Source organism: Catharus ustulatus, chromosome 3, assembly GCF_009819885.2.
Source record: "Catharus ustulatus isolate bCatUst1 chromosome 3, bCatUst1.pri.v2, whole genome shotgun sequence".
Classification (NCBI taxonomy): domain Eukaryota; kingdom Metazoa; phylum Chordata; class Aves; order Passeriformes; family Turdidae; genus Catharus; species Catharus ustulatus.
In genome coordinates, this window is record NC_046223.1 from 80607535 (window position 1) to 80632716 (window position 25182).

The 25182-nt window shown below is 42.0% G+C and overlaps 1 protein-coding gene across 6 annotated transcripts in view; it reads left to right on the forward strand.

Moving 5' to 3' along the window:
* Positions 1 to 25182, forward strand: part of BACH2 (BTB domain and CNC homolog 2) — a 182052-nt gene that overhangs the window by 80510 nt on the left and 76360 nt on the right. For 4 of the 6 annotated variants that reach the window (XM_033055268.1, XM_033055269.1, XM_033055270.1 and 1 more), the window contains 2 exons: positions 3778 to 3886; positions 23452 to 23602. The gene's annotated coding sequence lies outside the window, so the exon portion shown is untranslated. Of the gene's footprint in view, positions 1 to 3777; positions 3887 to 23451; positions 23603 to 24068; positions 24121 to 25182 lie in introns of those variants that run through there. The other 2 variants (XM_033055273.1, XM_033055274.1) reach the window with 2 other exon arrangements.

Below are 25182 nucleotides of genomic sequence, written 5' to 3' on the forward strand. Positions count from 1 at the left end.
CAGTCCCAAATGCTTATAGGAGGTCCTGCCAGGTTGACCAGTTAAACTGCTTCCCCGTTGCTCATGGGTGGCAGAGCTCTGTGTGACAGATGTGACATGATCACCTTTGAAGTGACGTGAAGACAGGCGTAGAACAGAGACAGGAAGATTGCCCATGCTGTAGGCAGTCACTGGTGTCTCTTGCCTTTGGGCTAGTGTCCTGTCTCACTTGTTGGAAAAGCAGTTCCCTTGAAATAAGAAAACTGAAATCCTCCTTTTCTTTTATTAATTTCTAGCCAGGGGAGTTTGTTTCACAGTGTGCATCCTATACAAGCAGTTACTACTAGTGCATATTTCATATGTATATTCAATACAACAATTTATTCCTTCAGCTGTGTGCATGCATCATCCAGGAACAGATCACCCCCGTATGTTCCCTTTTGCTTTTGAAATCTTGGTGATATCTTGCTGGGATTAATGTCATCTTTATGGCTTTCTTCTCATGCCCTGCACATAGCATTTTTGAGGGAGTGTGGCTGCAGGATAGCCAAGACTCTGCCATCCTCCCCATGATGAAACTGGAGGGCAGAGCAGCTTGGTGTGATGCAGAGAGGCCATGGGAGATCCTGGGTCTGCATTTCCCCAGTGCTGAACCTTCCTGCACTGGCCCTGTGTTGGGTAGAGCAAGCTCAAACTCATGCAAGGGACTTGGCAAGAGCGTCTCTTCTTCTTGGGGGTGGTTTCTTCACACTCACATGTCAGATCCCAGAAACAAACAAACAAAACCAAACAAAAAAATGCTTCAGAAAAACCCAGGTCCCACCTTTTCCCTCACAGTATTCTTAATTAGATTAGTGGCTTGAATATCTTGGACTTTTTCCATCCCAAAGTAAGAACTCAGGGAATTTGTTTGTTCCCTTCTATACAGCAAAGTAAAAAGGTACAGGAGAAATGGCAGTTGAGATAACTTACAGTAAAACTTAAGATTTCGTTAGTTTTCTTCCAACGTGGAGGAGAATTGTTTTTACCTTCTAGGTAACTTGTCAGCTGAAGTTTTTGGCTTAATAGTTGAATCATCTTTATTTCAACACTGTTGACTCTTGGACTGAATCCAGTGAAATAATGCATTTAATGTAGTACACTGAAAATATTTATAAATTTGTGTTACTTGGGGGAGGAAGGTGGGAGTTGCCACTTTAGTGCTTTTCTGAATGTCCAGTGATCTACGCTGATTAAGCATGGATGATTTCATTTCAGTCAACAGCACAAGGCAATGTCCATCCTGACTATAACAGTGTAAATGTCCTTTGCTTTCCTTAGATCTGTCTGAGAGTATGTCATCTATCAGAGTAGCATCTCAGATGGTGAAGAAATTCTATACAGGGTGTGTGAAGCGGGAGCAAGTGAAGAGTCTATGTGAAATTTCATCCCTCCTTAATGTTTTGCAGGAGCTCTTTTTAGTTGAAGTAACATGCTGGGAATTTTGTAGAGAAATTAGGTGGGTCATTCTTGCACTGATGCAGGCACAGGGCAGGTTCTACAAAGGTAAAATTGCGTCTCCTCAGGACTTTGGAACCACTCAAAGCATGTCTACTTTGTGCAAGTGTTAAGGGAGAAAAAGAGAAAATTAATTTCTTGTATTGCCAAACTAATTTCCTGAATGAATTTACTCTGCATTCTTGTGTGGTCTGTGCTCCAAGATTTAGTGGTCTTAGGGACAGCTACTGGAGCACTGGATGTCCAGGTCTCTGGTGTACAATGTGAAGCTGTGACTTTTAAGGGCTCCTCATGAAGCCCACTTGGCAGGTGCTGTGAGTGCTCATTTTGCTTGGCTTTGTTTCTCTCCCTGGATTTAGGCTAGTTTGGGGTAAATGTTTCAAGTTTGCATCACCACTGAAATACTGTTCACCTCAGCTGGCAAGAACTTTGTGTCCATTACTGATTCCAGAATGTAAACTAGCTAGATTATTTGTTCTGCCCTGAGGAAGAAGAGAAGGAGTTAAAATTTAAGAGCTACCACTGGTGGGCAGAGGGTAACACCTACTATCTTGAGTACACGGAAATCAATGTGAACCTTGCCTGATGAATGCCACTGATGGAGTTCTTTCTTTTCCGTATTAGAGCTACATATGAAGAAATAAATGCGTTCGCTTAAGATAACATCGCGTGACAGCTGAGAACAATTAAAACTCTTTACTTGTAGCTATATTTTTTCCCTTTCTTTCTACAGCAGGAGTTGATACAGATTATTTGGCACTGCTGTGATCTTATCTAGAACAAGTATCCTGCGAGGTTATTTATTTTACAACCTTCTAGTTTTGCACAACACACAGATCTTGGGAGTTGGGAAAGGATTTTTTTTCTTACTAGAGTCTTTTTGGCAATAAACACATGCCTAACTGTAAGAGAAAAAACTTTCACAACCAAGCTTGTTTTGTGAAGCCCAAACATTTGTGAAGCTTACAAACCCTCAAACTTTGCATAATGTGCCCATCCCTGGTCTCAAACATGAAGTGGCAGAAGAGGGAAGTGTTACTTTTTTTAACCAACAACTTATGACTGTGTCAACACATGACAATTTGTCAAAGCTTGCTGTAGCGGTACTGTAAATTAATTTTTAGCATCACTTGTGAGTGGTAAACACTTTGTGCAGTGTGAACAGCTCCTAGTACAGTGTGAGTTGTCAGCAGCTTGTGAGCTACCCTAAAGAAAAAAAAAAAGCACGGAGGGAAGGATGCAAGCTCGTTTACTAGTACAAAATGGGTCTGAGTCTGCAAAAATTCAACATGTGGTGGTATGTCAACTCAACCTTGAAAACTTGTTTTTTCCATTAATGATAATCACCTGCAAGGCTGGGAAATCGCAACTTTCCATTCTGTGCCCCAAGCAGTGCCTGATAGCAAGCAGCTTTCTCAGGCTCATGGCTTGGTGCAGTAGAGCCCTCTCTTTGCTCTTGGGTTTTGCCTTTGCTTCCTTGCTTTAAAAGGAGAACATTCTGCAAATATGATAATGCTCTTTTGCTGAGAAGTCTCAAATCAACCACATAAAATGCCTGGAAAAAAAATTAATATGGCAGCCCAAAGACAAATGGTGGGAGCTGAGTGCTCTCTCCTCCTCACCTGTCCTATTCCTGTTTCTCCTTGCCTATCCCAGCTGCTGTAGTGGAACTGGCAGTGATGGTTCATACAATAGGAGTTGACATGATGGAAGAAAATTATTTGGTGCAAAAAGACAGGGAATACGTATTGTAGAAAACAACTTTTCAGATACAAACGTATTTTAACCTGTCACTTTAGCAGAACAAGCAGTAATAACCTTCCAACCTAACAATGACTGTTAAGTTGAATGTTAATTTGCTCAGTCGTTGAATTGCTAACATGTCTACAATTTACAAGTGAACACCCACTCAGGAGAGAGAAAATAGAAGTTGGTGCCTGGAATTCCTGGCCTTACTGAAATCACCTACACTTTTTTGGCACTAATTCATCTTGCATTTCCTGCAAATGTTTTAAGTAGAACTAGATGACAGAAACAGCCGGGCGTGTTTGTTTGCCACTTTAATGCGCTCAGTCCGGGTTTTTTTTCTCAGGCACAGTTTCTCTTGGCTTATACACCGTAGGGTGGCTTTGGCTGCACCTTGGGGCTTGTTCCTGTGAGCAGGCAGCACATGTGAAGCTTGGCACAAGAGCTACTGAGACCTGCTAAAGCTAGTTTTAACCTGGCCATAGTTTTAAAGAGGAAGATGACTTTATTTGTGTATTTGCTCATAAAGAATTTTGTTTATATTTCCTTTTCTAGATACAACTGTAAGTGCTGCCTGTATGAAAGAGCTGAGCCACACCATTCAGTAAACTGTCTAGAGCAGCAGTTGACTTGGTTGGAAGTCACTTCCAGGACTGTGTTTTAAGTAAGTGTTTTTGCAAAAGCACCATCAAATGGTTTCTTCAGTTCTGGGGTGGATATGAGATGTTTAGGTTGTTTCTTACAATTTCACAGTTTTATTCTAACACTAGCAATGCATGTGGGAACTTGAGGACCCCCATATCTGTGCATAGCATAAAGCTAAAGACCTTCCAAGGCTTTTTGCTGTCTTGCTCTAGAACTCCTCAGCATAGTACCTAAACACTTCTGAGAACAGGCAGCTACATAGAAGTCTAGAAAGCAATTTGACCAAGTACATAGTGATCTATTTTGTCATTAACTCTATGACATACACGTTTTTCAAGTGTTCATTCCCGCCTGTACTTCAGCATTTTGGCTATACTGGTGTAGCCCTGCTAGAGCAATGCTTTTTGGCGGTTTTCATAAACTGTGATCCTCCTAACTCAGTTTGGAATGATCCAAAAATAGCAGCCCTGTCTGATCCAAAAAGAGCACTGCTTTGTCCCTTTGGCCATGCAGGGAGCATAGCTAGGGAACCTCAGTAGGCTGTGAATCAAGGTGAATTTGGTCAGTTGCATCTGTTTCTGTGATCATGGAATCATGGAGTATCTTGAGTTGAAAGGGACCCACAATGAGTTTTGAGATCATCCTAGTGATGAGTGAGTCTCAATGAAAAGGGTCCTATTTCACTTTACAAACCAATTGCATTGTATATGGCATTGAGAATGTGTTTGCATTTGAATGAATAATATCATCCTAGAAAATGTTGAGATTTACACCAAAAAACCCTTATTATGCTATTTATACAGTTCATTTTGAAAGTATAATCCATTCAGGGATGTTTGTTACCTAAAATTTTGTACCTCTTATTTCTTTTTATATTGTCTTTATTTTCCTGGTGTTGCAGGTTATGAGAAATATGGTATAAGGAGTATTTATGACATAAGTGGAATTCCCTTGAAATGGCCTCTGATAACATGGTTACTTGAGAGAGCAGTGGTGGGAGAGTTGGTGACTTAATAGTTCAAATCACTTAGTTAAGCATATTTATTATACAGACTACTCACATTCCTCAGCACCTTGCAGAATATTCCGCACAGGTGACATGCTGTATGTAAACTAGGTATAAAAAATACATATTTTTTTAAATGTTAATCCTGTCACCAAGTCCTTCGAACACAGCAACTGAGTTAATTTTTTGCCATAGGTTTCTCTTTTGTGAATCTTTACTCGGTACAGTCAACTGACACACCTGGATCACTCTATATTAGGTGAGATTTTGCTGGACAGGAATCTTTGACTTGACTCTGCCTGCAGTTATCTGCCAGATACAGTAACTGCTGTTTTGTTCTTGTTCTGTGCCTGCTGGACCTGTGAGGCACTCAACCCAATTCTGCATGGGTGAAGTTGAATGAGATGAAAAACGGACTGTTTACTGTCAGTGATGGGACATTTCAGCTACGGCAAATGTGCAGAGAACCAGTGAGGGAATTGTTTGGGGGAAATTAGGACTTCAAAAAGTCTGAAGTCAAACAGTTTTCCTATTAGAAATTTAAAACAAGGCCTAATACTTGTTTTCAGCAGCCTGTAAATGGTTCGTCTGCTTCTGGAACTTAAATCCTGACCTAAGTCACCATTGCTTTCATGGAACCATAAAATCATTAAGAATCACACAAGCAGAGTTGTTTAGGTTGAAAAGTGCAGTAATTTCACGATTATAAGCTGCACCATTTTGACTAAAATTTTGGTCCGAACCCGGAAGTGCGGCTTATAATCAGGTGCAGTTTATATATGGACAAAGAACAAAAAGTTGCTGTTTTAGTTTGGAGGACAGGTGTCTGCTGAGAAAGGCAGGAGCTTCTCTTTGAAATGGAGAATGTAAACCCACTCGCTCCAAATTATTATAATTTTGAAATCAAGGGGCTTTCAGGAAAAGATATGGGAATTAGGAATAACAGTTCTTTCCTAGGGAAATTAAAATAGAAATACAGTACTACAAAGAAACAAACTCCAAACCCTGACAAAGTCAGAGTACAACCTGACACCCTGTCAGGCAGGGTGTTGGTAGCAGTCCCATTAAATGGTGGCTGCATCCTCCTGCAGTGACAGATGTGGCTCAGTTGGAGCAGTGCTCCTGTACAAGGTGCAGTTTCCCTCCGGAGGTGTAGTGGTGATGTGGAGAAATCCAGTTTTCCTCTGGAGTCCAGTGGGCAAAGGGGCTCCCTTAGTGTCCCAAAACCTCTGTTTTTATCTTGGTAAGAAATGTTGGGCTCTTCCCCCTGGCTGGAGCAACTTCCAATGGGATGCAGTAATTTTATCAGTCACACAGTGGGACTCAATGGGCCATTAGCAGAAAATGACTCGCTGCAGGAAGGATGGGTTGTGAAAAGATAAAGAACAATGCCCCGCCTGGTTTCAATGGATGGCCCATTAGCAGAATATCTCCCATGGAGGTAAGGATCACTGCCCCCACCCTCAACAGATGGTGATAGAATAGATACCTTTTATCACACTCTGTACTGTAACCCAAGACAGTTGCCGACACCCGGACGTGCGGCTTATAATCAGGTGCGGCTTATAATTGTGAAATTACTGTACATTCAAGATCATCAAGTGCAACTACTAACCCAGCCCTGGCAAATCCACCACTAAGACTTGTCCCTAAATGCCTTATCTACTTGACTTTTAAATACCTCCATACCCAATCGCTTCCCCTGGGCAGCCTGTTCAATGCTTGACAATCCATTTTGTGAAGAAACTTTTCCTAATGTCCAGTATAAATCTCTCCTGGAGCAACTTGAGGTGCTTCCTCTGATCTTGTCACTTGGGAGAAGAGACCAACCCCCACCTGGCTACAGCCTCTTTTCAGGCTTTTCAGTTGTAGAAAGCAGTAAGGTCCTCCCTGAGCCTCCTTTTCTCTGGGCTAAACAAACCCAGCTCCCCCAGCAGCTGCTCATCAGGTTTGTGCTCCAGACCTCTTACCAGTTTCATTGTCCTTCTCTGGACATGCTCCAGCACCTCAATGTCCTTCTCATAGTGAGGGGCCCAAACCTGAACACAGGATTTAAGGTGTGGCTTCACCAGTGCAGTGTACAGATGGATGATTTCTGCCTTAGTCCTGTTGACCACGCTTTGAGCAAGTGCAACAGGACCCTGTCTCCTCTGGGGGTGATGAGCCCTTCTGGTCCTTTCTTGCAGGGCTCTGCTGCACTTGTTCACTGTAGAATTGCCACTGTAGAGTTGCCCATAAACCCCTGAGGCTGTTTCAATGGGAGCAGTTTCTCTGTCACTGTTGATAATGGATTTTCATCCGGTTTATGTCATGATGTTTGCATTGCTCTGGCACCAGGAACTGGAGTGTGCATTCATTTAATTTATCCCAGGGCAGTTGCTACTGATTTGGTCCAAACCTGGTGTTGCAATCTCAGTCACACCAATTCCTTGAAGGATTGACTATTCCAGTGTGGTTTTCTGCCTCATGTCCTCCCAGTTTAACTGTATTAGTCTGTTTAATGGTGCCAGAAGGCCACATATTTGCTCTCTGTGAAGCCTCAAACAGTAGATGCATGCGTTTAAATAGTTAAATAAACGTTAATTATGATTCACAAATAGTTTTTCCCCAACTATTAAGTAATATCAAACACTGAATTTTTCAGTCAGTAATTGTTTTTCCAGCTGCTGAGTGGAACCAAGTATTCAATATTTTTACAGAGTTATTTTTGCAGCTGCTTGGCTGCTTTAAGCATAAAAGTCCTATGTTATTTTGTAGGACTTGGATGCACAGTGGACACAAAAAGCCTGTGGTGGGAGTGGAACGATTACAGTCTTCTGATGCACCTTGGTTAGCTGTGGATAGTTTGGGCTATATCCAGATAAGCTGAAAATAGCATACCGGGCACTTTCAAAAGTTTGTGGTTTTGCAAAATTTTCTCACAAAAATGTGAAGTCTTTTTCTTTCTCACTGTGTGAGTTATTACATATGTGGAAATTAGTTATTTTTTCCTTTTCAAGATCTTGAGACATTCTGTGAGGTGTTCAGCCAGTGTGAATTATTTCATGAAATAGTGGTTTGACTCGTTGCACCTCCTTGCAAACAGTATAATACCAAAGAATTTTCTCTTAGAAATGAGTATTATGTGCTTTACACAGACAGATCTTTAAAAATGTTCAAATACCAATTAAACTAGAGGTCATGATGCTGTTGAAAGAGACATTGTTTTCACCCACCGTGACAACTGTCCTGGCAGTGAGCACATGGCTCACATTTTCCCAGTGATTCATTAGCCAAGCCAGTAAAACATCCTAGGCAGTCTGACACTGTGGCTTTCTGGTAGCTGTTCTTCAGATGATTGCTCATGTCGACATGAGGCATAGCAGTGTCAGAACATTCACTTTGTAACTTACCTTTTTTGTGCATCTCTTTTCTCTGGTTTTCCCACCAGATCTGCTCTACTGCCTCACAGTGCTACAGTTGCTGTAACTCTGTGAAACTATGAATAAGACATCTCCTCCTAAATATCACTGGTGGGTTTTGATGAAGCCACAGTCATGAGCACAGGATGCACAAAGGACGTAACACTGAGCGCTAGGGAGAGGATGTTTAGCACTGAGCAGTAAGGAGAGTTGGTGATGTTGGTAGGGGAGGAGACGAAGCTGTGAGGGTTAAATTCTGTTTGATGTTCAGTTGTGTTGTTTTTTAAGCCAAAACAGAAAAGAAGCAGGATCAAATGCCTTCACAAAGCAGAAGTGTGAGTGTAATGAAACGTAGTGACTAGACAAATGAAAAAAAAAAAACAACTTCATTATTAAACCCACCAAAGTTTAAAATTTCAAAGCCCCTCCCTGAAGAGGAGGTGATCTGTCAGCCACCCATCTTGGACTGAGCACCCAACTGGAACTCATGGTCTGGGTTCAGTTCCCTACCTCAGTCACAGGTTTCCTGTGTATTCTCAGGCAACCTCCTTCATCTGCCCCATGACTGACTTCCTCATTTGTGCGGTAGAGATCATCTACCTCACGTTCATTGTGAGGATAAAGCCTGCTGATGTTGCTGAAAGACGTGGATATTGAGATGGGAAGAACCACCCTGGAGACCAGAGCAAAAGGGGTGTGTTTCCCCACAGAGGATAGTCATCCATGCTGCTCACATTTCTGTGTTAAAGTGTAAAGGAAATTATTTCCAGATCTCAAATGGGTTGATTTTTTTCTTTCCAAGTCTTTCAGGCATATTTTTTTGTGGAGTTTGGCTGCCCCGGTGCAGCAGCAGGCATTTGGAATATTCCCTGTCTCTCACCTTTCTCCTCTCAGTCTGTCTGCTTATGGTTTTGAATCACTCCTGTCTGCTCAATACGTGCACCCGGCACAACCCAATGGGATCAGAAAAACAACTTCTGTCATCTCCCAACTTATGTGGAGATCTCCTAACATGTAAATAATGGTAATTTGTAAGAAAGAAACCAAAGAGTGCTTGAGGCTGGTTGGAGGGGTACCAAAAGTGACCCTAGCAGCTGAGGAGGGTGGTGAGAGGCAGTGGAATGTCACACTCACGGGCTCCTGCCAAGGTATACACTGGCACAGTGTGGCTGCTAAGGATGCCCACATAGCTCATCACCACCATTGGCCTTCAGCCCCTCTGCTTCTCCAATCAATCCCTGATAAGCAAAAATATTAATTTAAGGGGTTTTTGTATACTCTCACCCAGTCCTGATGCTAATTCTGAGTAAGGAATGAGAAACAAGTCACACGCCTTTTGATGTGCCCTTTTATCTCCTTCGGGTTAAACTTTTAAGTGTGAGGACTTCTCAGTACATGAAAAGCAATGTCTCATTCCTTCCAAGGCTGGTCAGCTCAGAGTCTCTTGCCATGAGAAAACACAGATGGTTTAAGATGTAGTGCTGTCGACACTAGACGTCCTCTCTCTGCCTTTAGTGCTTGTCCCTTTTCCAAACTGGTGAAACTGGAAATTCATTCTGCTTGTATCTCTAAAGGACTAGTGCCTGAAAATGCAGCAACTGCTTAGTTGTCTATTGCTGTTTCAACCCCCTTGCTCAAGCTACAAATAATGAGTTATTGAGCTAATTTAGTTTTATACAGAAGTGATGTTCATCTTGCAGATCAGGAAGGCTATTTAACGCAGTGTAATTGACTTCAGCTGTAAGATTCAATGCACTTATCTAGGATTACAGTTCAATAAAATCTAATTGTGCTGAGAGCAACAGGAATTATAGAAACACCTGGGGATTGTTTTCTGCCTTTCCTGTGAACAAGGTGAGCTGAATGTCTTCTGATGCTTATGATTTGGGTTATACTGCTGCTTGACCTGCCCATTGGTGGGGAGCAGCTTAAGGTGACACCATTTGGTGTGGGGAGGTGAAGCCAAGCAGGTGAAATAATGTGTGGCCTTCTTCAGTGAGCTCTGTGTGAGTGATGCTCTCACTTCTGTGTGCTGGCCAGAGTCGGGCTGGGGGAACGGGAAGTAAGCAGTGTCTGGTTGCATTATGATGGTGATGATAATAGGATCCATGAGGTATGTGAGATTAAAAGCCCTATAACATTGCAGGCCAAGTCACTCAGAGGACAAGGCCTGAAATCAGTTCAGTGCCTAAACATCATTTTGTCTTGGCTCACACAGTGTAGAAATAAATAAGGGAAAACAAGTATTTATTCAGTATTTCCTCTCACTATTTACCAAGTAGGAAGCTGTGTAAAGCCAATTGCTACATGGAAACATTTCGCTGGCCATTGTGTGTTGGCTTTATGACTGTGTGCTGCAATTATAGAGAACCTTTTTGCCCAAGTATTCATTATTGAGCTTTTCATCAGCCACTCTGAACAAATGGGAAAGCATTAGATTTCATTTTTCCTGTTACAGAGCTTCAGGGCAAAGTACAGACTTTTTAGTGGGATGAGGACACTGGCACAGGTAGTGAGTAATTTGAGATGATGGTGGAGCAGACGGTCCTTGTGACACACATGAGGTGCAAACTTTGTTATTCTCCTGTAGGGAGACATACCAAACATCAGTCCTTGGTCCAAACATAAGGTTGTGTAATTAGGAGTACTTACCTAACACCATGCTTATTTTCTCCATTATTTCTCCCAGTTATTAATTATCCTGTTGCAAGCAGGAAAGGAAAATATACTTATAGACCGAAGTAACAGATTTGGCTGGTTCCATTACTCTGACTTCATGAGCAATAAAATATATAATATTGCTTGCTACAGCAGATGCTGTACTAATCATTCTCTGTGCAACTGCCTACTTTTTACATCATTTTAAACAAATGCCAGAACTGTGGGGAGTAATAAAACAAGATAATAACAGCAGAACAGGTAGGTTTCATCATATGAGTTAAAAACGAAACAAAAAACACCTCCATCTCCAAAAGCCATGAGAACTATAGAAACAGGCTCTTTTCACCTGGCAAAGTTAAGCTGTGATTACTGAGTGCAGAGAACATCTTTCTTACAGGAACAAGCAGTGCGAATGGATCATGCAGGATGTCCCTCAAGTGGCTGCAGTCACATTTTAAAAGCAGAGAAGAGAGATTGAAAAGAAAAACTTTTTTCTAGTTATGGAGTTGGCTTTGATTGTGGCCTGATTGCTGGTTTTTACCACCACTTGGGGTGATCATTAACATGGATGGTGAAAATACTGGCATTAAACTTCTGTTTTCAGGTGACATGAAAATGAAGAAGAAATTCATGTCATGCTTAAGTTTTCAGTTTGAGTTGAGCTGTCAGGAAGAACTAGATAGACATCTGAAATACAGTCTTTGCTGTTTTGGTTAGCTTTATCAGGTGATAAACCCTATTTTGCTTTGTTTCCCAAACCTTTTTTTTTTAATTGGGACATTCAAGACTTGGTGCAAAATTAACTTAAAAGCAAATATGGGGGGCACTTCAAAATTTGTCCACTTTGCGTGCATCAAAGTATTAATATAAGCCTGTGCATGACCTGCTGGTATGCAGCAGCAGACGGCAAATGATTTGTTAGTATTGGCAATGCTCTCACAGAGCCAAATACAATTCTTACGCTTGCTGGCTTGACAGTCCAAAGTGCTTTTCATTCCTATCCAGTTTTTGTCTGCTTCCTCTGTTTTCATACTGCCACCATTGGACCTTAGAACAGTAAAATGACACTTCAAAGAGTTGATAAAAGTCACAGTCGAAAATGCGTTAGCACTAGTTTCGTCTACCTGACCTATGATAACTCCAGTCTCTTCTCAAATCTGACCAAAATAGTGTTTCACCTACATTTGGGGAGTGTGCACTCCATTTCACTCTAAAATAGCTGAAGTTGATACAAGTGTTGCTCAGAAAAACACAAGATTCCCCAAGACATTGAAAGATTGATGATACTCATTGGATTCTGTGCTGAGCAGAGCTAAATCTGTATGTTTCTGGACATTATTTCTCAAACACAGTTGAGATTTTGTCTTGTTTAGTATTGTCATAGGTTTGTTTCATAAGTGTAGCTATGCAGTATTTTCTCACCTCAAAGAAATTGCTTGCCTGAAGATTTTTTTTAAAGCAAGACTTTCATTTAAATCCAATTCCACTCCATTCAAAAGAGTACAGTTTTTGCAGATATGTCTGATGCTAGTTTCATGTCCAACTATCTACCACAGTTAAGAACATAAAATCTATCATCATCTTCAGCCAGTAGATTGTTTCTTTTTTCCTTTTTTTGCCATTTGTTTTATCTTCTTTTCTCCTCCACAGCTTTGGATTTTGTCTGTCTTCTTGTTTTAAAATCTGCTGTTGTATTAGTCTCAGTACCCAGTGTTTAGATGGGTCTTCCTCCATCTTCTCCAAAGCATACCAAGGTTCTCCTCCTAATTCATGCCTCATATGTAAGAATTAGTGGCATGATATGTAATCCATGAGTTACTGATACACGCTGGGAGTCGTGTCTCCAGCAGTGCTGTGATGTACTCCAGCTGCTGGTGGGTGCTCAGTCTGCAGCACTGGGCTGGAGTTACTGCCAGATAAAATATAAAAATTGGGCATCATATCCACAGCATGGTTTCAATGGAGTAGTTTAGGTCTAAGGGTAAAAGCTAATATAGACATGGGCATTCGTTTCTCACCCCTCCAAGAGTGTGCATCTAATTAAGACCATGTATACACTATTGAATGTTTCCAGTACTGTCCTCTTAATCTATAAATTACTGGTGCATTTAACAGGGCTCTGCATACAGCCCCAGCTCAGACACCTGGCTGGTAGCCATTGATCCTGGTCCTCATGCCACAGTCATCTCCTCTTCATTTACTTGCTAATGGGGTAGTCTGCTCTTTCTGTTATAGTCTCACATTATTTCTCTAATTGGCTGCTTCTTTCATTTGTCATAAGGATTTTGCTATTCCGGGGCAGATTCCCTGGCAGAAGACTCACAGTACATCAGTGTAACATCGCCCTTATCCTGTTAGTAGCAACCACCCTGCTTTGTGTCACCTTTTCTTCAGAAAACACCGCTAGAGGCAGTTGCAACCTCACTTGATCTTTCCCTGTATAGAAGATGTGAAAATACCTAATGAATCATTTTGGGGAGGTGTGACCTGCGGGATGCAGACGCGTGGGAGTGTTTGTTTGTTGCAAGCATCAGAAGGGGAATCACTCCGTTATCCAAGTACCCATGTCAAAAGGTGGGAAATCGGCATGCTCTGAAGTTTCACTATACCTTGATTCTTCTCCTATCTCTCTCTTTCTGGAAGGTAGTTAATTTTGGAAATGGGCACAAAGAGGAGAAAAGCAGCATGTAAAATCCCAGGATTTCCTTTGGGGGAGAGATCCCGCAGGGGAAGGAGGGAACTCTTTTAATAATCTTTGCAGCGTTTAATCCCAAGAAAGTGAAATAAAATCAGCGCTTCCATTGAGAGTTGGCAGCATATTTTTTCTGTAACAAGACCAGTTTTTAGTTTCTTTGTAGTACAGTCTGATTAAGACTCTATCAAGTTGATTGAGGAGAGGAAAATCTGGTTTTGACAGATGTTTCCCATGATCTGAAGAATACAAACACTCCTGCAATTTGACAGACGGCTTGTTTACATACGAAATCTTTTTTTTTTTTTTAATTAAAAAAAAAACAAACAACAGCAAAAACATACAAACACAAAGCAACATTTTGATCAGTCATTCTGATCAAGGCAGTGTCAATTATTAGGCTGTAAAGGGAACTGATGACTCAACTTAGGCACAGCGCTGCGGCGATCTCCGATTTTCGGTTTCATAACAGATTCTTTTCAGGAATGCTTTTCATTCATACCTGATGTTTAAGTGTGTCTCTGGGAGGGTGTATCACTTTGTGATGGGGAGATGAGAGACTGGTGTCAGCGTCTCCGAGTGGCTGGGCAGAATTTGGGAGGCATTCCCGTACCTTGGTGAGATGCTTGGTGGGAACAGGGTCCTCTGACACATCGCTTTGTGCACTCGTACCTGCACATCGCCAGTGTTGTTACCATGGTAAGTTTTATAGATAAGTTCACATCAGTAAAATTGAAAAGCACTTTGATTCAGAAAGTGAAATGTTTTGATGAGATCCCATGCTTAGTAATTCCAACAAGTGCGCTTGTTAAAGAGAGTGAGTCAGAAATGGAAATGCAAAGCATTTCTCTGAACGGTGGCCGGAAATTAGCTTTGAAAACTGAAACAAAGCCCCAACCGCAGTTTTATCTATTTACCTAACAATTTTAGATCTGTGAAAATCCCTTTGTCTTTGGGATACATTTTGGTTCCTCTCTTGTGCTGGTGCGATTCTTAGGCTGGATAATCAACCATGTCAGGACTAGCTTGGCGTGTCTGACTTTTTTGGTTTAAAAGATCGAGTATCCTGCGGCTTCGTTGCCTCCAGTCCTCCAGTGCTGCCATATTCTGTCATGGCTTGTGGTTGGAAGTTGGTCGAAATAAAAGTCAGGATGGGATGTTGTAATGTTTATGTTAATGTAACTCTGAAGAAGAAAACCAGGGGAATTGAGTGGAGTCACTCTTGCTGCTTATTACCCAGTGCATAAGCTGTGTATGTCTATCTGTCTATCTATCTATCTGTCTGTAGCACACAGGACTATCTGACTGTTCTGGCTCAAAAAACTCCTTGGTGTGGACCTGGCTGCTCCCCAGCTTAGCATGGAGAAGCTTCAGTGGTCGTAAACCCCTCTGTGTCAGGACATAGTCTTCCATTTGTAGAGAGAGGGCAGAAGGCGGTCATGAGTGTTTTCGTGTTAGTAGTTGTTGTCTTGCTGCAAAAAACCTTAAAAATCAGCATATTGAGCGATAGCAACATTCTTTTCCTCATCCTGCACCTTTCCTCTCCGCTGACATCTTGGTACCTCTTGGTTATCCTTGCTGGACGCTTTGGGCTTGTCACTCAGCTGCCGACAGCATAAGGACTGAGTGCTTTTTGGGCAGCTGTAGTGTGGTCTGAGGCCTGTCAGTGTAAATCATGGTGGAGGAGGACAGAGTAATAGATGTGTTTAAGGGACTTGCAATTCCCACGGCAAGGCTGGTAAAGTAGAGCTTATTTCAAAGAGCAGGCAGTTTGGTGATTTTTCTTAATTACTGTTTACCTAAATAAATAAATAATACATATTCATGGCTGTAACTAGAGTAAGTCTTGTTGAAATGTTTACCTCTCCCGAGGATAGTTATTAAGGGCGGGGTGTGGGGTGCAGCAATTAATAATAAAACATTTAGATGAGATTACAGAATGTTCTGATTGGAATAGTAAACATTATGCTAGAAATAAAAGCAAATAAACAAAGCTGTCTTTAATTAAAAAAAGAGAAATACTGTTCTGTCTGAAGAAACATGCTGAACAGAAGCAGTTTGGGTGAAGGGACCATGCCCTTGGAGCTCTTCAATATCGCAGGGAGGCTTCTTCAGTCTAAAAAGCATCCCCGCGGAAGAAAGCCTCTCATTTCCAGTCTGGAAAAAAGATGGTACAAATATTGGCATCCACACAGATTAGTATGGCAGATGTAACACCTGTCAGCACCACTTTGAGGCTGGGGTCCATTGATTCTTTAACCATGCAACAGAGAGTATTTCACCTGCTTATATCAGTAGTAAATAAAACCTTCATTTGCATTGTGAACCTCCTCCCTCCTCATTTTGCACATTCCTTTGAATGAAATTCTTTGCTCACCTGAGAGTTTGAAATTTGGACTCATCCTTTCATATCTTTTGGCTGTGGTTCCTTATCTGGTTAATCAGATCAAAGAGAGCCAGTGATGTGTTCAAAGATTCTTGTGACAGCTGTATACCATTAGGTTGAATGATTTAAAAAAAACACATAATTGTAGTTTAGTGCAGTAAATACAGATTGGTCTTTCAGTTTAACATACAGTAGCAGGCAAACAGCCTTTGACAAAAGACCTGCTGCTTTAAGCCCACGCAGACAAAGCTGGTTTGCCCCCAGCCCCACCTGCCTCCTGCTGTTTTGGGCCAGCAGAGGAGTGTGATCAAGCAATGGATGTATCTGTCCTGTTGCACTAGGTTGGGGATGAAAAAGAAAACGGGATGGGCAGAAAGTAGGTAGGGAGCACCAAGGTAGCCTGTGAGGACCATTGGCCTCAAAGCTCCTTGTGCAACTGGGGTGGGCTCTCTTCTCATCGAACTGTCCCTTTGCAAGCTGCTGTCCTTTCTGGGCCATTTCCTAACTTGGGCATCTATTGGGGATGAAGGCTTCCAGACCCCCTCATCTAGCCCAAATTGGTCCCTTCTAAAGTAGCTCCACAAGTGCTGACTCTTGCTGGCACCTAGCACACCCATGCAGTGCTGGCACGTCTCCTGGACTCCCTCTCATCTAGAAACCGAAAAGCGGCTTCTCTTCGGCTGGAAGTGCGGTCTGACTATTAGCTGCGGTGGAGTCTTTGCTTGTGTCAATCACCAGTGCAAGTCCCTGGCTGTTCTCTGAGAGCAAGATGTCGAGGAACAAGCGCTGGTGGATGGCCAGTCTTGTTCCCAGCAGAGGTAGTGGGAATATCCCATTGATTTTGGTTCTTGTGAGGCATCTTCAGAGCTGTTTTTTCCTGGCTGATAAATTTCCCTCAACCGCATTCTGGTTCTCACTCCAATGGATAAATGCTTTCCCTGACCCATCTGCCTGCTCTGCAGGATCTGTGAGTGGTGTCTGTATCCCAGAAGATGAGAGGGGTGTCTGTATCCCAGAAGATGAGAGTGCTAATACTGGCACAAATTATCCGGTTGGTCCATCTTACCTGTAGCAGAGGGGTGTGGTTTTATAAACTTGGCGCATTTTCCCCACTGGAAGAATCATTCTGGGCTACAGAGAAGATTTCTGTGGAGCAGAAATACCCATTTCCATCTTCACCTTTTTTCCCCTAAGGGTTTCTGGGAGTTCCAGCTGCACGCCTTCTGGCAAAGCAAGGGGCAACAAGGCAGCCAGAGCCTCGCACAGGGTTTTGCAGGTTGAGAACATGTTGCATACATGGAATGCACAGCACAGTAAACCTGATATCAGCTTGCAACTAATTATCTCTGTATAAAAATTCCCCTACTCGCCGTTGTGCCGTTAGAGGCTCACTGGTAAGATTTATGACTCTGGCTAAAATGAAGTACCATTTCCTTTTTCTCAGCATTACTGTGCGTGGCCTCTCTGGCTTTTCTTGTTAAAAAGACCTGAGTTCACCCAAGAGGGAACATACTTTTGAACCTCTTTCCCATCACCATTCTGCCTTTCTTTTTTTATATTTTTAACAACCACTGAAGATTACCCACAAAACAATTTCAGGTCTTTTGACTTTCCCCTGCTTGGAGTGAGTGTGGAGACAGAGAACCTAAGAGGCAGCTCCTTCATGGGAGATGCAACATTTGCCCACTTTCAGCCCTACCACAGTTTGCCCAGGCAAGATGTGTGCATCCATCAACATGGACTCCCTCTTTATAGTTTGGTGAGCAGTTATTGCATCCACAGTTTATATGAGCTAAAGGATAATTTCCTCATTTCGTGCTGTAATGTAGGGGGCCAGCTGTACAGCTGGAGAAAAAGTTTTCTCCTGCCCTTATGTTGCACATGTATATCCTTGTTTCATGGGATGATGAAAATGAGACTACTCACTGAACTTTCTGAACTTGCAGATGTATGTCTGACTTCATCCTAAACCACCTTAAAATTAGTTTGTGTGACGCTATAAGACAGTTGGGTTTTTTTTCTGAGTACAGAGGGAAAAAAGGGAGCAATGTTGAGCTGCTGCCATCTCTTCCCAGTTGCAGTTAGATGTAGTTATTTTTGTATTAGAGCTTGGAGGAAAACCGGTAGAGATGCCAGATAAACCTTCCCAAAACAAACATTTGTGTTAATACTTAAATATTGTTCATCTTTCACAGCATTTACTTATCTGTTTCCCACATGCTGAACCTTATGGGAAGTTTCTGTGGTTCACTGTGGCCCGTTCTTTCATTCTGTATCTTAACTGTTTTCTCGGTTTGCAATTTTTAAAAGAAATCAGCAGTAAAAGTCTGACTGTGATAATCATTCAATATGGGAGCATCTTTTTGGCATGCCAGGACTGTGTTTTTGTGGGTCACGTGTGTTAGGTCAGGAGTCCTGCAGCATTAACCCGGTGATCTGTGTCATTTCATGATGACCTGAGGAGCATTCTTATCTGGGAGAACCAGCACTGCTAGTCCAGTATCATCTTCCAACATGCCAGACTAAGGGACAGCAGCTTCATCCTCATCACTGAACCATCTCATTTTCTCCTGCTTGCATGTGTGTTAACCATAATTTCCAACCCTTAAGGGGAAATAAGCTAGGTATCTGAATTTTCATCAGATCTGACACAAAGTATTAGGCTGTGGCTTTTGCTGTCTATTGGTTTTACTGCATAGGACATAAATATTCAGCTCGTGTCATCTGATAAGGTTGCTGGGGAGGGGGTTTTTCTCACAGAATAGATTAACTTTCCTTTCACACCTAGCCATTCTTTCATGAGTCATAACCCCAAGATAAAATATTTTCGGTGGTGACTCTAAGTCAAGTATATTCCAATGAGAAAATCATTCAGGTTTTACATAAAATGATTTACAAGTTCCTGTGGCAATACTCTTGAACTACCACCTTATGCCTTCTCCTGGCCCTGCCTGGTTGATGTGTCACAGATCTAACTGCAACCAGAGGATAAAGATGGGTGGAAAATTCTCCCTATGCACATTCCCCAGCTCTTCTGAAGGTTTTTGCCTGTTTAAGCCTGACTGGTTTTGTTAAGTGTAGCTCAAGAAAATCCAGTTTGCAGACTCTGGAGCACTCCAGGGCAGCAGCAGCTGCCTTCCCCTGCAGCCAGACAGCCAACAATGGCTGTCTTTAGGGTTGTCCTGGTGAGTTCAGTCATAGTTTCTAGCTAGGGCGGTTCTGCCATTATCTGAGGGAATAGCTTAATCTCATCTCCTCTATTGACTCAGCTCATCCTGATAGGGATGCACTGCAGAGGTGGTCCTCACAGACCTGGGATGGATGGGTACATCCTTGGTTTTGCTGGTTTTCTGCATCCCATCTCTGGGCACTGGGGAAGATGCTGCCATGCACTTCTGACTCCTGTTTTGGCTGCCCCTAGTAAAACAGTGCATGTGGGAACAAGCAGGAGTGATGGATGAGCATGTTCTTTCCCTTTGGAAGAACGACTCAGGTTATTATGAGGAAATGAGGTGCACTGAGGGTGAAGCAGACCATGTGTCTTTTGTGACATAGGTATCGATATCATCTTGGGTTTAATTTACAGATTTCAGGGGGAGATCATGCATTAGCTGTCAGGAGCACTGCAAATGCCTTCTCAGCCTCAGGCGACCCTTCAAGCTACAAGTGTTCCAACGAAGCTATTTCAACCAGAAAGAAATTACACACAAAATGTAAGGAAAACACGTTTGCTGATCTGTGATGGTATTGCATGTAACAAAGCAGGATCCTTGACTTCACTGGGATCAATTTCTGCACATATTTGTGTGAGTAGCATTATTTCACTCCACCAAGTGAGGCTTCAGAAAACATCAGCTCTGCGCACCTGTGCTCACCTCTCCCAGCTTGCAGGTGAACATCAGGATAAACAATCCACTGTGTATTTGTTGCATTTGTGTATTTGTTGCTCATTTCCCTCATGACCCACCCAGCATCTCGTTTTCTTGAGCATGACTACATGATTTTCCGTGTCTGAAATATCTTTCATAATAAGTGGAGTAATACCCGGGTACATTCATCATGCCCTTCTCAATTCACCTTTCTTGGTTTGTTTGTTGCAAACAGAAGAACTTGCCAGTTTTCCTCCTCTTAAGCATTAAAGCCATATTAAAAACAAAACCTCTCCTTTGAACACCCTCTCTGTATAACAGAAATCCAAACTAGAAAGTGTTTTATTGAAGCAAATGGTTTTTCAACTTCATGCATTCTTCTGCCAGTTAGAGTGTCTGGTGTGTCTTTCTTTACATTTGCATTCCTCAGTGCTAATTTCAGCTGCCAGGCAGTACTGGAAGCCATCAGAAAGGGGGAGAAAAAAGATAACCTGGTTCAAAAATGTACATGAGGTTTTTAGATAATTTTTTTTACAAAACCAAACAGGTTTACAAAGTCCAGTTGGAAGTGTTGTTGTTTTTCTAGATTTCTTTGCCAGCTGTTAAGGTGGATGTTTCTTTTTAGAGTTAATATAAGATTTTTCTTGCAACCTCCAAGACTGCAGGAGCTGGGTCTTCAAGCTGGTGTAGGACAGTGATATTGTGGCCTCTCGTGACCCTGTTAACTGATGGCCCACATGTGCAGGTCTGTCTTGAGAGCTGAGACCTTGATGTGAGCAAGCCTTGGAGCAGAGTACATCTTACCCCACCTAAGATGCAGCTCTTCCCAATGCTGTAAACCTGGCTGATCAGCCTGTTAAACTGCTGAAATTCCTTTTCAGTAGGTGCAACGATCGCTCTTCATATGAGCTCAGTTTTTATGTATTCCTTTAAGTTTGCAGCTGTTTGTAGTAACAGCTTTGCCTTTAATAATTTGCCCGTTTCAGGAAAAGCCTTTTGTCGAGTGGAAAGCATGAAGAAGCCCTCGTGCTGAGTGTAGGCGGGGGTTGAGTTTCATTCTACCCTAAGCTGACCCCTGGGCAGAGAGATTCCTGCTTCAGTCTTTTAGATCATGTGTAAAACCTGATGCTGGCTGGATCATCCCGCATAGGGCAAGAATATCTGGGGAACATGGGGAGAGGTATGGAGTGAGACATTTGCAGAAGGGAATGAAATGTTTGGGATGCAGCCTCATGCTTTCTACAGCAGTGAACATCAATCAGACCTTCTCAGAAAAGCTTCACTGGTGCTGAAAGTCTTCTTTTCCCCCTCGCTGCCCCTTTTTTTTTCTTGTTTCCCTATTCCCAACTTTTGTTTATTCTCTTTTTCTTCTGATACAGTGTGGCATGTGCAATTTTTGCTCAAGAAACTAACTTACAGTTGTAAATATAGGGACTTCCCTGGTTTTAGTCTTTTGGCCATTGAGTAAGCAACAGTTATTTTTGTTCTACCAGTGATTTATGACTGAACAGATTTAGAGTTTATATTTTTAGGTTTATAGGCAATTTAGATAATGTATATTTGTGACCATAGGTATTTGGTACTCTTACAGTCTGTCAGTGAATGTTATGCCCAGTTGGAGAAAACTGTATAAACTAAAGAGACTAGCACAGCCTCATTATTCTTTTCAAGTATCTAATTAGGTAATCCTTAATAGTAGCAAGAGTTTGAGCACCTGTTGATAAACCATCTAGGAGGGTGCCATCCAGAGGAAATAACCTGCTTTTCATAAGTGAACCAATTCTCCACAAGACTAGGAGTAAAATGCAGTAGGATCACTGCAGAAATGCTCAGAAAATATCAAACTATTTTTACCAGGAACAGCATACTTAGAAAAATAGCCATCTCTCTCATTTGCACTGTGTTTTTTTGGGTTTTTCCCCCCATTTTTTTCTGGAGTCATAAACAAGTGTTAGTCATAAATAGGCATAGCAGACATCTCTTGAGAAAACAGAATTTTTTACTGAAGAGTTAATTTTGCAAGTTTTTTGAAAGATAAGAGTAGGGTTTTTTTAAAATAATCTAAACTTTAGGGGTTTCTTTTCCTCTTCCTCACTTCTCCCTTTATCTAGCTTTAGTTTGTGATAATTCTGCAGACACAGCCTTTGCAGTGATCCTGTGAAGACAGATACGTGCCACTGCTTGTACTGCTGCTGTCCCCTTCTGTTCAAAAGAAAACCAATCTTCCTTTCCACTCCCAGTTGCCAAGTTCACTCAAGTAAATAGTAGTTAAGCATTCCAATGTATTTTCCTGGAAAACAGTAAAGTGTTGGGCACTGGCAAGTTGAAAACCTCAACTTGAGAACCCTTGTAGCTTAAAGCTAATTACTTCTCCTGCCACATGTATTTCCTCCCCAACCACTTCAGAGTGTGACCGCTTCCTTGATAGATGGGGGAAGCCTTTTCCGGAGTCTGGGATTGGGATTGTGCGCACTGTGGGATCTGGGCTGTGTGGTGATGCTGGGACTTGGCTGCTGGGGGTTTCACCCCGAGCCCCTCGGCCCCAACCCTGCTCTCACCAGCCTTCTCCATCCCAGAGTGCCTCCCCTCCAGGGACTGAGCCCTGAGCCCCTTGCACAGAGGTGGCAGCACAGCGCATTTTCTGTGGGCTGGTGAACATTTCATTCTCTCTCCAGTTTTCTTCTGACACGGACTGGCATCCTCAGGTAGCTTTGCTGCGGGGTGGCTGCAGGATGTGGCACACGTGGCATCAACCCAGGGATACCAAATTATGCTGATGGTGTTTCTTCTCTGAAGCTCCTCAGAGCAAAGGAGAAACAAAGCAACAAATTTCGTGTTCCTAACTTAAATTCCTTGATAAAATCAACACAAAGCTTTGACAAAAGCCAGTGTTAATTATTATTTAAAGCCTACTAGATCAATTTGCTGGTTTTGTTATAACTGCTTTCTGGTGTGATGTGCAGTTTCATAGAATGACAGGGTCATTTAGATTGAGCTTTAAAGCTGGTTCCAACCTATCTGCCATGGGCAGGGACAGCTATCTCTAAACCAGGTCACTCAAAGCCCCATCTAGCCGTGGCGTGGAATACTTCCAGGCATGGAGCATCTTCAGCTTCCCTGTGCAACCTGCTCCAGTGCCTCGCCACCTTCACAGTAAATAATTCCTTAGTATGCATGCATAAAAATGCACATACTTGTGGTGTGATCTGGTAGAATAAACACAGGAATGTTAGTTTATCTCTTTGGTAATTCTTTTCAGAGGCCTCATACTATACAAATGAAAGGAAAACATGGTCTTGGTAGGAACATATCTATAGCTTATAACTTTAAGGAAGTGTGAAATGGACGTAAAGTAATTGTTGTGTTTGGCATAAAGATCTTCTGAATTTAAGAAAAAAGGTGCTCCAATGTGTTTTTTAGAATCAGAAGGAAAAAAACAAAGAGGCGTTTGTGAAGATTCAATGCTTGATTTTTTTTTTTTTTTAACTCTTGCCTTTATTTTATTTTATTTTATTTTATTTTATTTTATTTTATTTTATTTTATTTTATTTTATTTTATTTTATTTTAGGTTGCTCCAGCTGAGTTGCCAGAACACTGCCCTACAGAACTTTGAAGGGTCACTTCTTAATGGATTGCTGCAGCCTCTTAATTTCTCCATTGATCCTGTTCCCTGCATCGTGAGAACATTTTAGCCAGCACAGAACCTAGAAAAGTTACATGTAAGTAATGATTCCAATTCCTTTCTATTTAAAGAAAAAACAAAAAGAAAAAAAGATCTTGGGAAAGCAAGGTAGAGCAGTAAATATCACACTTTAGAAAAACACTGTAAAAGCTGTAATTCAACTGCAAACATTAGGTGGTGAATAAATTGTTATTGAAGTAGTTACTTGCTTTTTTAACCTAAATGGTGATTGTCATTTTGACGGCTTTTCTAAGTGTTCTGCTACTACAGTAAGCCTAGCAAGAAGTACTTAAAATAGCTCTGTTCACCCCACTGCTCTGACTGCGCTTTGTTTTTCTTTGCCATGGGCTGCGTGTGTGTACACTTACCTTGGTGTGCTCTGCCAAAGCTGCTCGTGCTCCGTGTGAGCTGGGAGGCCATCGTCTGCCCAACAGGCACCCTTCTGTTTCTCACAGGATAAAATCCATATCCTTCCCCTCTTGGGTTCCTGGAGTATTTTCCTTGGAGGAGCCCTGGTTCTGCTTCATCCTTCAGCCTGCTGCCCCAAAAGGCTCTGTAAGCATCAGAAGTATCTTCATTGCTACCTCCAGCTCCTTGCAGGGGGAATTAAGTGCTCCACCTGACTGTAGGAGGGTAAAGAAAGTTGTGGATAGGTCTACTAGGGACAGATCGAGGGGGCTGCAGATCTCTTCCTAACTTCTCAGCCAGAGTAGTAGTCCCCAGTGCTTGTTGTGCTTTGGTATTTCACCCAAGATGGGGAGCAGCTTATGGTCCTGTGCACATATTTCATCCCTGATCCCACAATGAGTCTTCCTCTGAAACATTCCACAGCACAGCCTAGCATAGAATCAGTGGGGAGAAATTTGTTTGACCCTTTGCAGTTTGTCAGCAGTTCTAACCCTCATTCTCATTTCTGAGGCAGAAGAAGCTTCTGGACCACTGTATGGATGGCATGCATGTGATGATTTATGGAGGGTGGGACACTACAGAGGTGGCAAGTTTGGGAAAAGGCTTGAGCACAACCTAATTTCATTAATTTTAGAAACAAAACCAAAACTCTTTGTAAGTTAAGAGGTTTTTATCTTTGAGTTGGTGCTATAGAGCATCTTGGCAAAAGGAGGTAACACAAAATTGTGGCGCACAGTGTGGCACTGTGCATGTTACTGCCCTTGTTTGTTCACTGCAGTAACAAATGCATATGATGCAGTTTAGAACAGGTCAGTGAAGCAGGCCACTCCTTACTGGTCAGTTTTTCTTGAATGTGTACTAATACCATTTTTAATCTTGGGAACTGATCTGTAATACTGTGTTTAAAAAAACTGAGTGTTTTGGAACCAAACAATTTACGTTAGAAATATACTTTTATTTGAAGTACTTTGTTTGCTTATGTGGCACTAATAGATTTCTTTAAAACAAGAAAAGTCTACTGCAAAAGGAGGATAGTGTTTTTAATGCATATGGAAATTCAGTTGTTTTTCTGGTGTGATGAGTATCAGCAAAAACAATGGTGAAGTCATAGGCAATGGAGAAAGTCTGGATAGTCACAGAATTCACTGTCAAAGAGACCTTACAAGGTGTGAGTTTCATTTTGTTTTCCAAAAAAGGGAGAGTGTTCCC